Source organism: Bombus flavifrons, chromosome 18 (assembly GCF_040668555.2).
Source record: "Bombus flavifrons isolate JBK064 chromosome 18, iyBomFlav1_principal, whole genome shotgun sequence".
Lineage (NCBI taxonomy): Eukaryota > Metazoa > Arthropoda > Insecta > Hymenoptera > Apidae > Bombus > Bombus flavifrons.
The window spans coordinates 6,225,698-6,240,119 of record NC_138459.1 but is presented as its reverse complement, the minus strand read 5'-3'; the positions used below and the strand labels follow the sequence as shown (position 1 = coordinate 6,240,119).

Genomic DNA, 14,422 nt, shown 5'->3' with positions numbered 1-14,422 from the left:
GGACATGCTTAAAATAGCAGCCTGGAACTCCAACGGCCTACAACAAAGGGTCCTAGAAACTAAAACATTCCTGTACAACAATAACATCGACATACTACTCGTATCAGAAACACACTTCACTACAAAAGGTTACCTAAAAATACCGTACTACACCATATATGATATCAAGTATCCCTCCGGAAAAGTACACGGAGGGACCGCAGTAGTAATAAAGAACGACATTAAACATCACTTATACAGCCAAGTTAGTAAGGAACATATACAAGCAACCACCGTTACTGTACAAACTAGCAGCAACCATTTACAGTTGTCAGCAGTATATGTACCACCGCGACACAAAATTACATCACAAATGTGGGAAGAGTACTTTCAACACCTAGGTGACAAGTATATCGCAGCTGGAGACTACGACTCAAAGCACACGCTATGGGGATCAAGAATCACTACACCACGAGGTAGAATCTTGGAAAACTACATTAGAAATAATAACCTCAATATATTATCAACGGGAAGACCGACGTACTGGCGGACAAACCTGAGCAAAATACCTGATCTACTTGATTTTGCAGTAACAAAGGGACTAAACGCAAAGAAACTAAACATAGCACCCAGCCTTGAGCTTACCTCCGATCAGAGACCCATAATAATTACATACAGAAGCAAACCAATACTTTACGGCAATTCAGAGACACTATGCAATAAAACTACAAAATGGCAAACATTTAAACAAATAATTGAGAGCAAAATCAACTGCAACATCCCATTGAAAACACCTGAACACATCGATCAAGCAGTAACAACATTTACAGAAACTATTCAAGAAGCAGCATGGGCAACCACTATACCTGAATCAACCAACAGACAAAGAAAAATAATTCCATTAGACATCCTCGAAAAAATTAGAGAAAAAAGAAAAGCGAAAGCAAAATGGCAAAAACATAGAACAAAAGAAAAACACCTAAATAAACTTGCAAACGAAACAAAAAACAATACAAATAAAATACAAATAAAATACAAAACAAATAAAAGAACACAACAACAACGAGTTCACAAAATTCATAGAGTCACTATCCGCACACGAGAACACCAACTACTCCCTATGGAAAACAATAAAAAAAAATAAAGAAGCCAATAAAGCTAGTGCCGGCAATCAGAAAAGCAGATAACACATGGGCAAGAAGCAATGAAGAACAAGCGGAAGAATTTGCCAACCACCTAAGCAACACATTCCCATCACGTAATATCAATAACAGCAACCTCAATTGTCATACCGACGAGGATGCAGTAACCACTAGTACCTCAACCGACAAACACTACATCATACCTAAAACAACAGAACAAGAAATTAGAAACATAATCGAAAAAACAAAAAACAATAAAGCACCAGGAATCGACCTAATCGATGGCAAAATCCTGAAAAACCTTCCGCCAAAAGCGATAAGACAAATCACAATAATATTTAACGCAATGCTAAGAATTCAATACTTTCCTAAACTATGGAAACTGGCACAGATCATAATGTTACCTAAACCAAGCAAAGACCTACATCAAACTACATCTTACGGACCAATTTCACTACTTCCCGTATTATCTAAAATACTAGAAAAAATAATTTACGCCCGCTTAAAACCAATATTAGAGAAGGAAAAATTAATACCAGATCACCAATTTGGATTCAGAAACAAACACTCCACTATAGAGCAAATGCACAGACTGGTCAACGAAATGATAATAGCACTGGAAAACAAGCAATACTGTACAGCCCTCTTTATGGACATAGAGAAGGCATTCGACAAAATAAACTACGAAAGCCTTCTACAAACAATCAGAAAACAATTCCCGGAACAAATATACCAATTAATAAAATCTTACTTAAGCAGCAGAACCTTCGTAATAAAAATCAAGGACACATACTCCGAAGTCAAAGACATCAAGGCAGGGGTTCCGCAAGGAAGCGTCTTAGGACCAATACTATACATACTATACACGGCCAACATACCAACAACTACCAATAGCAAAATACTGACATTCGCGGACGACACAGCGGTACAAGTCAGGCACACTAACCCTGTAAACAGCAGTCACATTACTACAAGAACATATCACAAAAATAGAAAAATGGCTACAAGTTAAACAAATTAAAGCAAACCCCAGTAAATGCAACCATATTACATTCACACTGCGAAAACAGACACCACCAAACATCTTTCTTAACGGCACGCACATAATACAAACAAAGCAAGTCAAATACCTAGGACTCCACCTAGATACACGATTTACATGGAAACAACATATTAAATCAATAATATACAAAATACAGACAGCAAGGAGACAAATGCAATGGTTAACAAGTAGAAAATCCAAACTAAGCATAGAAAACAAACTAAAAATATACAAAACAATTATAAAACCAGTCTGGACGTACGGAATACCACTATGGGGAACAGCAGCAATGAGCCATATAAACAAAATAGAGACAACACAAGCTAAAATCCTCAGAACAATAGTAAACGCACCATGGTACGTCAGAAACGAAGATATACGGAAAGACCTTGGAATACCAACGGTCAAGGAGGAGATTAGCAGATGCGCAAAAAGGTACAGAGAAAGAGTAGCAACGCACCCGAATCAGCTAACAGCGGAAACGATCAACACATCAAACATAGAAAGAAGACTAAAAAGGAAACACCCAACAGATCTCACAAAGGACGCAACCTGACAAACACGAAGATGGTACCCCGCTGGAGGTAACCACCCACATAATAATCAAACAGCCAAAAAATTCTACCAAATGTCCAAATCGGACAAATTATGAATGTAAACAGCTAAATAAAAAAAAAACATCGTTGAAGGTAAGCAGAGAGGTTGAAAACTCCATGTCATCGCCGAATTGCCATAAGTATAAGTATTTTTTAACAAAACCTTTAAGCGTAATTTAATTTACAATTCCGTTTATACACTCAGGGACAATTTAGAATGACCATTCTAGAACAACGATAAATATTTTGAAAAAGTATTCGCAAAAGTTACAGAAATGAATGAATTAATAAACATTGAAATTTTAATAATTTAAGTAATATAAATTACAGTTTCTTATCGAAACGTCGTTCAACGAACTTTTAATAAATCATATGACAAATTCAACGAAATTTACAGAAATTTGAATCTGATTCATATGAAATACATGGAACCGAAGAATAACAAATACGATGGGATATTTAATAATGAAACTGAGGATTCTTTGCATTTGCGGAGAATTTAAAAATGCAAATACGTAATATATTTTATATAAGAATATATAACATATATTCAATGTACTCACGTAACTTACGTTATAACGCTTATACGAAAACGGAATAAATTTCTATTTGGATTTCACCTATTTTAATGTGTTCGTAAGAATATAAATTTGCATAAAAATTCGCAGTTTATTAATAATGCAAATACCAAAAATAATAAACAGCAATTTATGAAAAAAGATGCATTTATGAAATACTTATTATAACATGAACTATACGAATACCGTACAGGTCAATACCCAAACGAGATAATCACGAAGGTTTCAATAAGTCGCTGACAATTTTTAGATTTATTTTATTTTCTATAAGTGGCCTAATGCCTATGGAAGCTAATACACATTTAGCTATCGCAGAGACATAAATTAAAGGATTCGCTTGGTTAATATAAGTTTAATCATTTTATTTAAGTATTTAATTTGTCTAAAAATTTATTTTTTTAACTAAAAGTAGCTTCGTTTATACTAAAATGATTTTGAAAAAAGTTCACTGGCATTAATAATAACATAATAACAAAAAATTTTCTTGACAAAATTTCAATATTTATATGTACATATGTTGCGTTTTAAAACATGCAAGAAAATATGTGAAATCTTTGTTGGCAAAGCGTGAAAGAAGGCTGCTTCTGAATAGAAATCTCAGAGCATGTGTTAGCTACAATTGTTTCGACTGTTCGCGGAGGGACGCGATCGCGTGATAGCACGTCAACGAGAGTCGTAAATTCCCGTTACGATTAAATAATCGACGCCACGAACTGATCGATCCTCTGATTTCTGTTACGATAATAGGGGTGGTTCAATTGAGGTTATACTGAATTAACAGGTATAAATTAATGTTTATTCCAACAACTTTGTAAAGAAGGTAATTACACTGATGCGTATGTACAAGTTAAGTAAGTGATTGTTTTAAGGATAGAAGCCCGATAATGACATGTTGACTATTCTAACGATAAAGAATAAGTGAGGTAAAGTGACGATGCTGTGTCTAAGGAAAGCTAGTCGTGGGTGGGTCTAATCTACAAGAAAGAGTTGATTTGTCAAGAGCAAGGTTTCATTGGGAGAGTGAGGGAAAGACTTCGCTGTCAATTGGTTAATTTTCTAAGTTGGTTGGTGAAGAAGGGTACTAACCGCCCCCGAAAGAGAGCTGCTAATGGGAAGCATCATACGTGAGAAAACTAACTTTCCCGTAGTAACAATAAGCTTTAGAAACGATTTAGTAAAGAGATGTTTGTTCGGTCTGAAGGACCTCAGCTAGCAAATTCCTGACATTTATGATGGGTCCTTGAGACTATTGAGGGTACGCAGTAAGGATGAGCGGACATCTGGTTGCCATCTTGCCCGCGGTGTGTGGCCTGGTATAGGTAGAGTGTCGCCCGACGTAGCAACAACAATCATTGGTTTCTCTAGGATTTTTGCTTTCTGTCACGTTCAATAGCCGACCACGTGTTGAGCATCTCAAAAATAATTTAAGAACGATATCGTTGCGGAAGTTGCGAGTTGGAAAATTTCGTAATCTTCCCGGGAACTTCTAACGCTTCACGTTTGTCCTCGTTAGGAGGAGACGCGTCTGCGAAGGTGGTTGCAACAGCTCAGATATCGTTGATTTAAAAATTGATATCAACGATATTCACAATTGCACTTAATTCTACTTTAACTAGGTTTTCTTGCAATTTTATGTTTTCAAATAATTTAAGTATATTTCGTAATATATCGAATGTAAATACGAAACTCGAATAATAAGAACGGTAACTATATTAATATTACGTCCCCATGATACACTACAATTACATTATCGAACGCAATATCAAAAGATCATAGCAAGCTTCTTCCTATTCGAAAATATAGCTTACTAATCGAGGTATGTACGTATGCTTTCAAATTACATTGTTTTATATTATCTAATGCACATACATATGTCGGGGTATGGTTGGAATTTTGGGCGCGTAACAACTCTTCACGTGAATTAACCATTGTTTTACACAACCGAGATTATATTTACACGTATACACAAGTCTACTACAAAGATTAACAAATAACAAGTCTAGTGAATAATAAGCTTGACAAATAATAAAGTTAGTGGATAATAAGTTGACCGAATAATAAGTCTAACAAATAATAAGTCTAATGAATAATAAGTTTAACGAATAGTAAGTTCAATGAGTAGTATGATTTACGAACAATAAGTTTAATGAACGCTATTAACAATATTTTTGAGTTCAGACGAATCCACGGCCAACGGGATAACTCTTTACTAAGCGTAGACTGATCTTAAGCACGGAAATACGATGGTTGAGAACACGACGTGTCACTCTCCAAAGCAGTCGCAAGAATGCCAGCCTCGTCGAGATTTTTCTCGCTGTACGATTGCATTTGTTTTTCTGTGCCCGTTTGGAAGCATCGAGAAGGTTTCAAACGCCGTTGCTAGGCAGACTCGTTGGAAGCATCGAGAAAGTTCCAAACGCCGTTGTTAGGCGGTTTCTGCCTGGAGTTTGATTAGTAATACAATGTATGACCCACTGTATCACACGTGGCTAGGCCCGCTCCCGAGGCCGCATGCCGCCACAACCACATTTCTCGGAAAACCCATACAACCACTCCAGACCTCCGTTAGGCAAAACGTACATCCCGTGACCGTGGCTACGTTCGGCGACCAATTGTCACCTCGAACCCAATCTTGATATCACAAATCTCGAACAATTACAGCTATGATAAAATCCAGGCTAGAGTACTAGAGGATGTTCCCAAAATTTCCAAGGAACGGCTTCGGCTTTCCTTTCATCTCCGACACATACATAGGTGCATTTATCACCTACTTTTGTAAACAGTATTTATATACCATCACGAACCTTATTTACGATAAAGGAAAACAAAAGTACAAAATTCTATTGAACAATGAAGACATTAATCCCAAAAAAATTAAATATCGATTGAATATTTTTTATTTTACTTGGTAAATACAGTTCTTAAGGTCTTGGAATTCAATTCTCTGTTTTAATATTTTTAATATCCCTTCCATGAAGAAATACTAAATTCTATGGACGAATTAAGAAACTGTTTGATAGAAGAACGGTAAAAAATAGGAATAAATTATTTACAGAAAATAATGCGCAACATGTGAAATCGTTTAAAATACGTTATTAAACATAGGGGATATTTTCCAAAATATTTAACGTTTAAAAAAAAAGAGGTACCTATTATTTTTATTTTATAATTAAAACTAGGAATTTTAGTATTGATCGTGTAATATTTTTTGAAATCTGTATACTTTATTGTAATATAATGCGGTATTATGAATATAAAATCCTTTTTGCTGCTTAAGGGTTATTTATTATAAATGTAGGAATGTTATATTATAAGTTAACAGAAAAAACAGTATGATAAACACAATATCGTAGCACTCTTACAAAATCGAATATAATGTCGCGTTTCGCGTATTCGTTTCTCAGTAATTCTACGTCACAACAACACGACGAACTTCTCTCGACCACGATAAATTCAACTCTGACAAAACTTTCCACACTCATTTTTCCCTTAACAAACCTTGGTAACTGTTAGAATTTAATCTTGGAATTAAGATTAATAAACTGTGCAAGACACAATGTTTGTGTTGAAACAATACTATATGATTTTTATTAAACAAAGTTATAGTAAAATACAAGTAAACGTTATGAATGTTGACAGTTGGCTAGTTATTCTCAGACTGACTAAATGATCCCTAAATGGCCCTTGAAAAGATTTTGAACCCCCACTCTCTATGCAGTAATGAGTGTGACCTGTGTGTCTTTGTGGCGGCACGTGTCACGGAACCTTCCAGCAGCTTCGCGATACAAAGCGCTATGCCGTCAAAGCGCGACACCGACGTGCCGAATGTTCCATCCATATCCTTATACTTCTTCCGCCGAATTCTCGGAAGAGCATGCACATCTAACGAACGCACGCTAGTGGGGATAGCGCTGGGCAACGAAGGGAAGAATCCGATCGATCGATCACCTCATCTGTACGCGATTAATATCGTCGTATTCACACTTCTTGACAACATTAACATATCTTGACAACGTTTATAAACAATCACCCCTCACGCCACGTCCTTCCCTGACGTCACACCATCCCACATAAATATAAATTTTAGAAGTCCAAAATATTTATACCTACTGGTGCTCGATTAATTTTGCAATCTACTGCAACCACTTGCAACCACTTTCAATCAATCTAATCAATAATAATAATATACACCATATAACACATACCGACCCAATAACACACCAGATATAAAGGAGAAGAATCTGTCCTACTCGAGTATCACCAAACAACCATCGGAACAGAAAAAAAGGTATTCTAACGAACAAAGCTTGAACAATGGCAGAAAACACAACAACGAGAAGGTCGCCACAACTATGTCAGAAATGGAAAACCTCATTCGTGGGCAAGCAAAGCAGGTGAAGCCATTTCCAATAATGCTGAATTTTGAACATTCTTCTGAAAGTATAGGGTCGCAATCATATAAAATAACGTTACGAAGCGTCGATGACCTTTCAACACATCCTGGACGTCCAGATATACTGCTAATTTCCGAAACACGTTTTACAAACCGCAGTTATTATAAAATATCGAGATACAAGGTATACTCTGCCAATTACCCCAGTGATAATGTACATGTAGGTTCCGCATAATGAAGGAGCACGAGGCGGTAGGACCACGCCCTGGGACGCCCCGATGAATCTGATATTCTGCTATAGCTAGGTAGTGGCTGGTCGGTGCCTTTGGCACCCGTCAGTTTGCCGATCCGGTGCGGAAAATTTCGGAGAAGTTGGTGGGCCCATACCTGCCAAGACTACTCACCTCGCCTTCTCGTGGGGCTCCCTGTTACCCTGTACCGGCTCCACGTTAAAATAAAAAAGGTTCCGCATAATGATAAAAGATATTATTAAACGTAATGTGGTATAATCTTTTATGGAGGCTTACCTACAAGCTACAAGTTTAGTCGTAGAAAGTCGTCGTGAAATATCAATGAAAATGTACTTAAACTTGTTTAATGCAGCTAAACTCTTATCGAAGAGCAAGGGTAATAAATGCTCAAGGAAGCAACCTACTGGAAGCGACACAAAGGCTGCACGTACAAATCCTTGCAACTGGAGAATCTACATATTGGCCTACCCACGAAAGATCTGATGTACTAGGTTTCTTCGTCACAAAAGCGACAAATCAAGAAAGTTTCTCTGTCTAACCATGCTTAGGCCTGGAATCAAAATAAAACAATAACGGCAGCTATCACGAACCAAAGCATTACGTATAAGAAAAAGCCACCTACGCTATATAATGCTACCTATAATGCTAAGAAACTTTTGATTAATTCCAGAAGACGGGACAGAAATAAAAATGTTACTAAAAACGAAAGGGCAAATATAGATGGAACTGTAGATCACTTTATCCACGCAATACAGGCGGCTGTGTGGAAATCCACTCCATCGTCGAAAAGTAAGAAACCTCCATCATTTCAACGAAATAAGAGAGTTGTTAATTCACAAAAGAAGAAGATGGCTAGAAACCAAATACTTGTATTACATCGGGCGGCCCTCTACCTAGACCAGGCCATACACTGCGGGCCGGACGGACACCAGATGTCCGCTCATTATTACGGCGTACCCTCAATAGTCTTAAGAACGCGTCATAAATCCCACTAATTTGCTAGCTAAGGTCCTTCAGACCGAACAAATATCCTTTTTTAAATCACTTTCTAAAGACTATTGTATACTACGGCTTGACAAGGGAAAGTTAGTTTTTTCTCACGTACGATGCTTCCTACTAGCAACTTTCTATCGAGGGCGGCTAAGACCTTCTTAGTCCACCAACCTTCGTTTATCCAATCAGAAGCAACGTATACTGCCCTCACTTTCCTGACCAAAATGTCATGAACAAATCCGATGGTCCCGTGCGCTAGACACACCCATCGCTAGCTTTCCTCCGACACAGCATCGTCACCCAACTTTACTTCTTCTACACCGCTAGAAAAGTCAACTACTTCTTCTACACAGCTAGAAGGGTCAACTTACAAAGTCGAAGTATAACGTCTAAATCTAACGTCTATTAACTATCCTCTAATGCTACGTCCACTAACATACTAAATTCAGCTATAAGAGCCTGGCTCTATTGTGCATCTATCTTATCTTCGTGCGACAAAGTGTCATCTAGGAATTATATCTACTCAACAGTGTAACTTAAGTGTTGGAAATAAAAACCTTATAGCTCTGTGAATCACAGTGTTATACTAACTGCATCACCCCTATTATCTTAACCGAAATCAGGGGATCGATCAACTCGTGGTGTCGATTATTATAATCGTAACGGGAATTTACGACTCCCGTTGACGTCTCTCCACGCGATTGGTCGAAAATACAACTTGTATGATAAAACGAGACTGAACGAAGCATACAAAAAACTGAAAGTCCTACTACAGAAAAGTCGAAACGATTCGTTCAATGAATTTCTGAAAAATCTCGCACCTAACACAACCACAGATCATTCACCATGGAAGTCCAGGAAAAGATAAGACAGCTTATGAAACCTGTTCCTGCGACAAAAATGGAAATTAGAATCTAGCCAAGGATTGAGATAGAAAAAGCCGAAATGTTTGCCAAGCATCTTTCAAAAGTGTTTCAACTACCAGCAAACTAAATAAGTTGCCAAGAAAACGACAGATTGACATATCGAGCAGATGCATGGCTGAAATCATTCGATCAAATACTTCTCCGCAGAAATCCAACGCTCGAAGAACTGTCGAAAAACAATGCTTCTGACTTACTAGTATCTTTAGCGCGATGGTCAGAATAAATTACTTCCCAATCTGCTGGATTGTAATAATTGCAACGAAGTGTGGTGCACCGCTGTGTTAATCAAAATCATGTTACCCTCTCATAAAATAGTACCTCTCGAACAGATTATTCCAAGTCAAAACACAACGAACCACCTCGATTTCTGTTACTTTCTATTACTTTATTCTATTCAATCAGTATCATATATATCGTATACACGCCAGTTTTCCCAACGATACCAAATAGTGCAACAGCTAGCTTCGACGACGACACGGCGATGTTAGCCTCGAATCGAGATGCCCCACGAAGCCTCGAAAGAATTACAACACCATCTTAACGAAATAGAACTCTGGTTAAGAACACGGAGAACTAAAATCAATATTACCCTTCCTACATGTTCCCCAGTAGAATTAAACGACAATGAAATACCGTAGCAGGAAACAACCAAGTATACACTGAACGGAAAACTATTATGGAAAGGGATCGATTACGCGAAAGGCATAGAAAACTTTTATGCCTGATTGGTAAACAGTCGCAATTAGCCTGTCGATTATAGGGCATAGCCTTAGACTGCAACATAAGAGCGATAGAAAGATGACAGACTGAACAGGCAGGAGCTACGATGAATGCAGATTGGTACATTCGAAACCAGCAAGTAATAATTAAAGAAATTCCCTCCGTAAAAGAAGAAATCGTGCCAACATCTTGGCCATCTTCGAAGTACATCTTCGAAGAACGTAGAAGATTGAAGAAATTTTATTTTCTGCAAGTATTTCAGATTTAGCGATGCAGTTAAACAGCATTAGTTTGATATACCATTGAGTGTATCGATGTTCAGGTCAACCTAAAACAGCATATGTCGATGATCATTATCATTAAACGATAGATTGCATGTATGCAGATATTTAAAGAAATTTATACATTTAGATATTGTCACGTACCGCGCTACGCACGCGCCGTAACGTAGACTAAAACTACCAATAGCGCGAGTGAGCGTTTCAATTTGAGATTCAAATAAAATTTAACAGTTTGTATAAAAACCAAATTCGAGCCTCACAACACCCACGGAATAACCCGCCACATGACGACCCCTCCACGGTAGACCTAATTATAAATAAGCGTAGCGACATAGAAGATACAGAGAGAGATAATTCTTTAGTTCAGAGTAGTTAATTCCTCAGTTCTGTGTGATTAGTTCCTCAGTTCTTGGTGATTAATTCCTTGATTCTTGGCGACAGTTCCTCAATTCTTGGCAAGTAATTTCTCTGTTCATAGCGATTGGTTCTCAATTCCTTTAGCTCTTAATTTCTCAGTTCCTTTGCCTTTCAATTCTTTAGTTCCTTAGTTTTTCAACTCTTAGTTCCTTTAGCTCTTAGTCTTTTGCTCTTAGTTCTTAAGGTCTTTAGTCCCTTAGTTCTTTAGCTTTTATTTCTTTGTTTCATTAGTTCCCAGTTCTTGTCAGTTTGTTAATCGAGGTGTTTGTATTTGTCAATTTGTAAATTATTGAAAATCAATTAAATTAAAATCTTGTAATTAATAAGAGAAAAAACGTATCGCGAACGATTGTAACTTCGAGCATTCGAAATCTCAACGACAATTCTGTCAATATCCAATTAGAATTAGAATAAACATTTGTTGTGGAAGATATTTGTCTAATAATATAATAGGATTAAGCGAACATTTATTTTCACCAACCTTGATCCTCTCCCGTGCCAGTACTCCTGCGCGTAGCAGGTTAGCCGAAACGTGGAGATTAATTGCCAATCGCATTAAACATCAGACAACGCTACCATTTAATCTAAATTCAAAAATTAACGGCAACACAACCAAAACAAATCAAACAAAAACGTAACAATATATTGCGTCGACTGGACGTACGAATGAAATTGTAAAGTGAAATCGGAACATAAATCCTATACTCAGTACAAACATTCAGTAAATCTAACGAAAAGTTTTGGTTAAAAGTGAAAGGTTCTTCATGTACGATTATTATTATACGATGTGCGATATGACGTGCAGAGAATAACCGAAATCGACACATTCGGATAGCTTAAGGATACATACCCTTTTGGTAATTGGAACGGAATATCATGGTGGCCAGTTTCGATATATTGTACATACGTATGCATTAAAAGTTTCCAATAATTTAATTTCTCCCGTCCGTCATTTCAATGTGGTATCTTGCGGGATGTTTTATCTTTTTGAGAACTTCTGCAGCTTCGATTTTTTAACACCATTAGATGAAGAGACATTTTGGGGAAGACAAATGTATCTAAATTATTGACCTTTTGTAAAAAAAATTGTAAAATTAATATTGATCCTTAACTGACATCGTTGGATCGAAAGCGTCTGCTTATTTTCAACAGAATATAATTTAGTTACAAAATTACAAATATATTGACTCAGGAGGATTTTATTAAAGTTGTCGAAAAACACTGTGACATTATCAAATCCGTGTGAAAATGTAGTGAAAAGTTTGGTATCTATAAGTATCAAACAATATGGAGCAGTTTCGTTATTTAAGAGTTCGTTGTCCCAATTCTCGTTTAAATGACGAGCTACATATTCTTCGTTTTAGTTTAAATATAGCAAAGTATTTGATCCTAGTCTTGGCAAAAGTAAAAAAAAAAGAAAAAGAAGAGTGTTGTTTTATCATCGCTTTAACGACACAACAAAAATATAAATCTTTTGTTGAAATTGCATTAGGTGATCATTCGCAGATGATCAGGTGCATCAATTACATACTGATGAAGTAGATACGTTTCGGACGTACCAGCACTGTTTCCAGTTGGATGTTACGTCTGATACAAAAAAAAAACCATTTCGATGTCTGTCTAGCGCAACGTATATAATTATTATATAATTATTATAATCAACGTACACGAGCAAAGAGTGGCTTTATGTGGAAAAATAAGAACAAATTTTGATATAACATTTCTCCATCCGAGGTTTAGTTCTCGAAAAAATCGAGTTTCAAAATTTGACAAGCATACTTAAAGTTGGCTAGTTCCCGGACTGAACAGGAGTTTAAGCTACATGTGGAAATAGCTACATGCAAAGATGTAGAATAACATTTTTACTTAAGGTGTTTCGTTCTTTTTTTTGAGAAAAATAAACTTAAAAATCGCGTGTATCAAACTAGTTCGTAATTAAACACGTTCAAATTATATTTTCTTGAAAATAAGACTACGCGGGCAAATATTATTTAACATTTTGAACTAATTTTAACATTTATAATAACTTTGTATTGATTGTTCATTTATAACTAATCTGTCCTTAGCTAGGCAAGTCAAAGTATATGTTCGATTTACTTGTTAATTAATTGTACTACAATTTCCAACTCACGAAATAATTTTTTTTTCGAAGAATCGAACAAATTAGGCTGTGATAAAAAGTTTAAAAAATCGCCTCACTATCGTGGTGGTTAAATTTATCATTTAGTTGACTACGCTGTATTTAGTATAGCCTAATTATCGATTATCCGAAACTCGATAGTACCCCGTGCTGTTCGACTATCAAAAATATGCTAGCTATAATCCGGCACGTCAAATTTCATTCAATTTATTGTGAGCGATAATTTGTAACGAGCAAATTTTACTTGAAGCAACAAAAGAATATTAACAACTTGAAATGATGAATCATTCGAGCGAACTTGTAATACCGATATGTAATTTATTACTCTAGGCACAATTTTCAAATGAAATAACAAATACTTTACCTACGGACCACTGTGACACATTACAATATAATCGATTCGAATTATTATGTTTTCGATAAACTCGATCACTTAATTTTGTATCGAATTTTCACAGCGCCACTACGAAACAATGCATCGTACTTTTCACATTTTAGGAATTTCCATTTGTTTATCAATATATTTAAGAATAAGAAGCATTTCCACTTCCAATAGAATACCATTTATTGAAGCGAACGATATTATAGTTAGTGAAAGATTAGTATATCAACTGATCCGTGGATTAAACGTACCTATTTGGACATGAGCTCCTGTTATTTGAACATGAATCTTTAATATTGCGTTGTCCGAAATGTTTCTTTCGTTTTATAAGGCAATAATCGACGCACAATGTTTTTTGTTTTATATTAGTTTATCGAACACACGAACATAATAATAGAAATGGAATGAAATGGATCATACCTAATACTATAAAATAATATAAAACAGAAATTGTTGTTCATCTATTATCACCTTATGAAACGAAAGAAACTTTTCGGACAACCTAATACTAAGGACCTTCGAGAAATTTCCATTATACGAACCATCCGTCATCGATCAGTTTAAATAAATGAGGTTTCGTCA

The 14,422-nt window shown here is 36.2% G+C and overlaps 1 long non-coding RNA gene across 1 annotated transcript in view; it reads left to right on the top strand.

Moving 5' to 3' along the window:
* The window catches only part of LOC138189142 (uncharacterized), a 288,383-nt gene that overhangs the window by 99,316 nt on the left and 174,645 nt on the right, over positions 1–14,422 (top strand). The gene's annotated exons all lie outside the window — the stretch shown is intronic.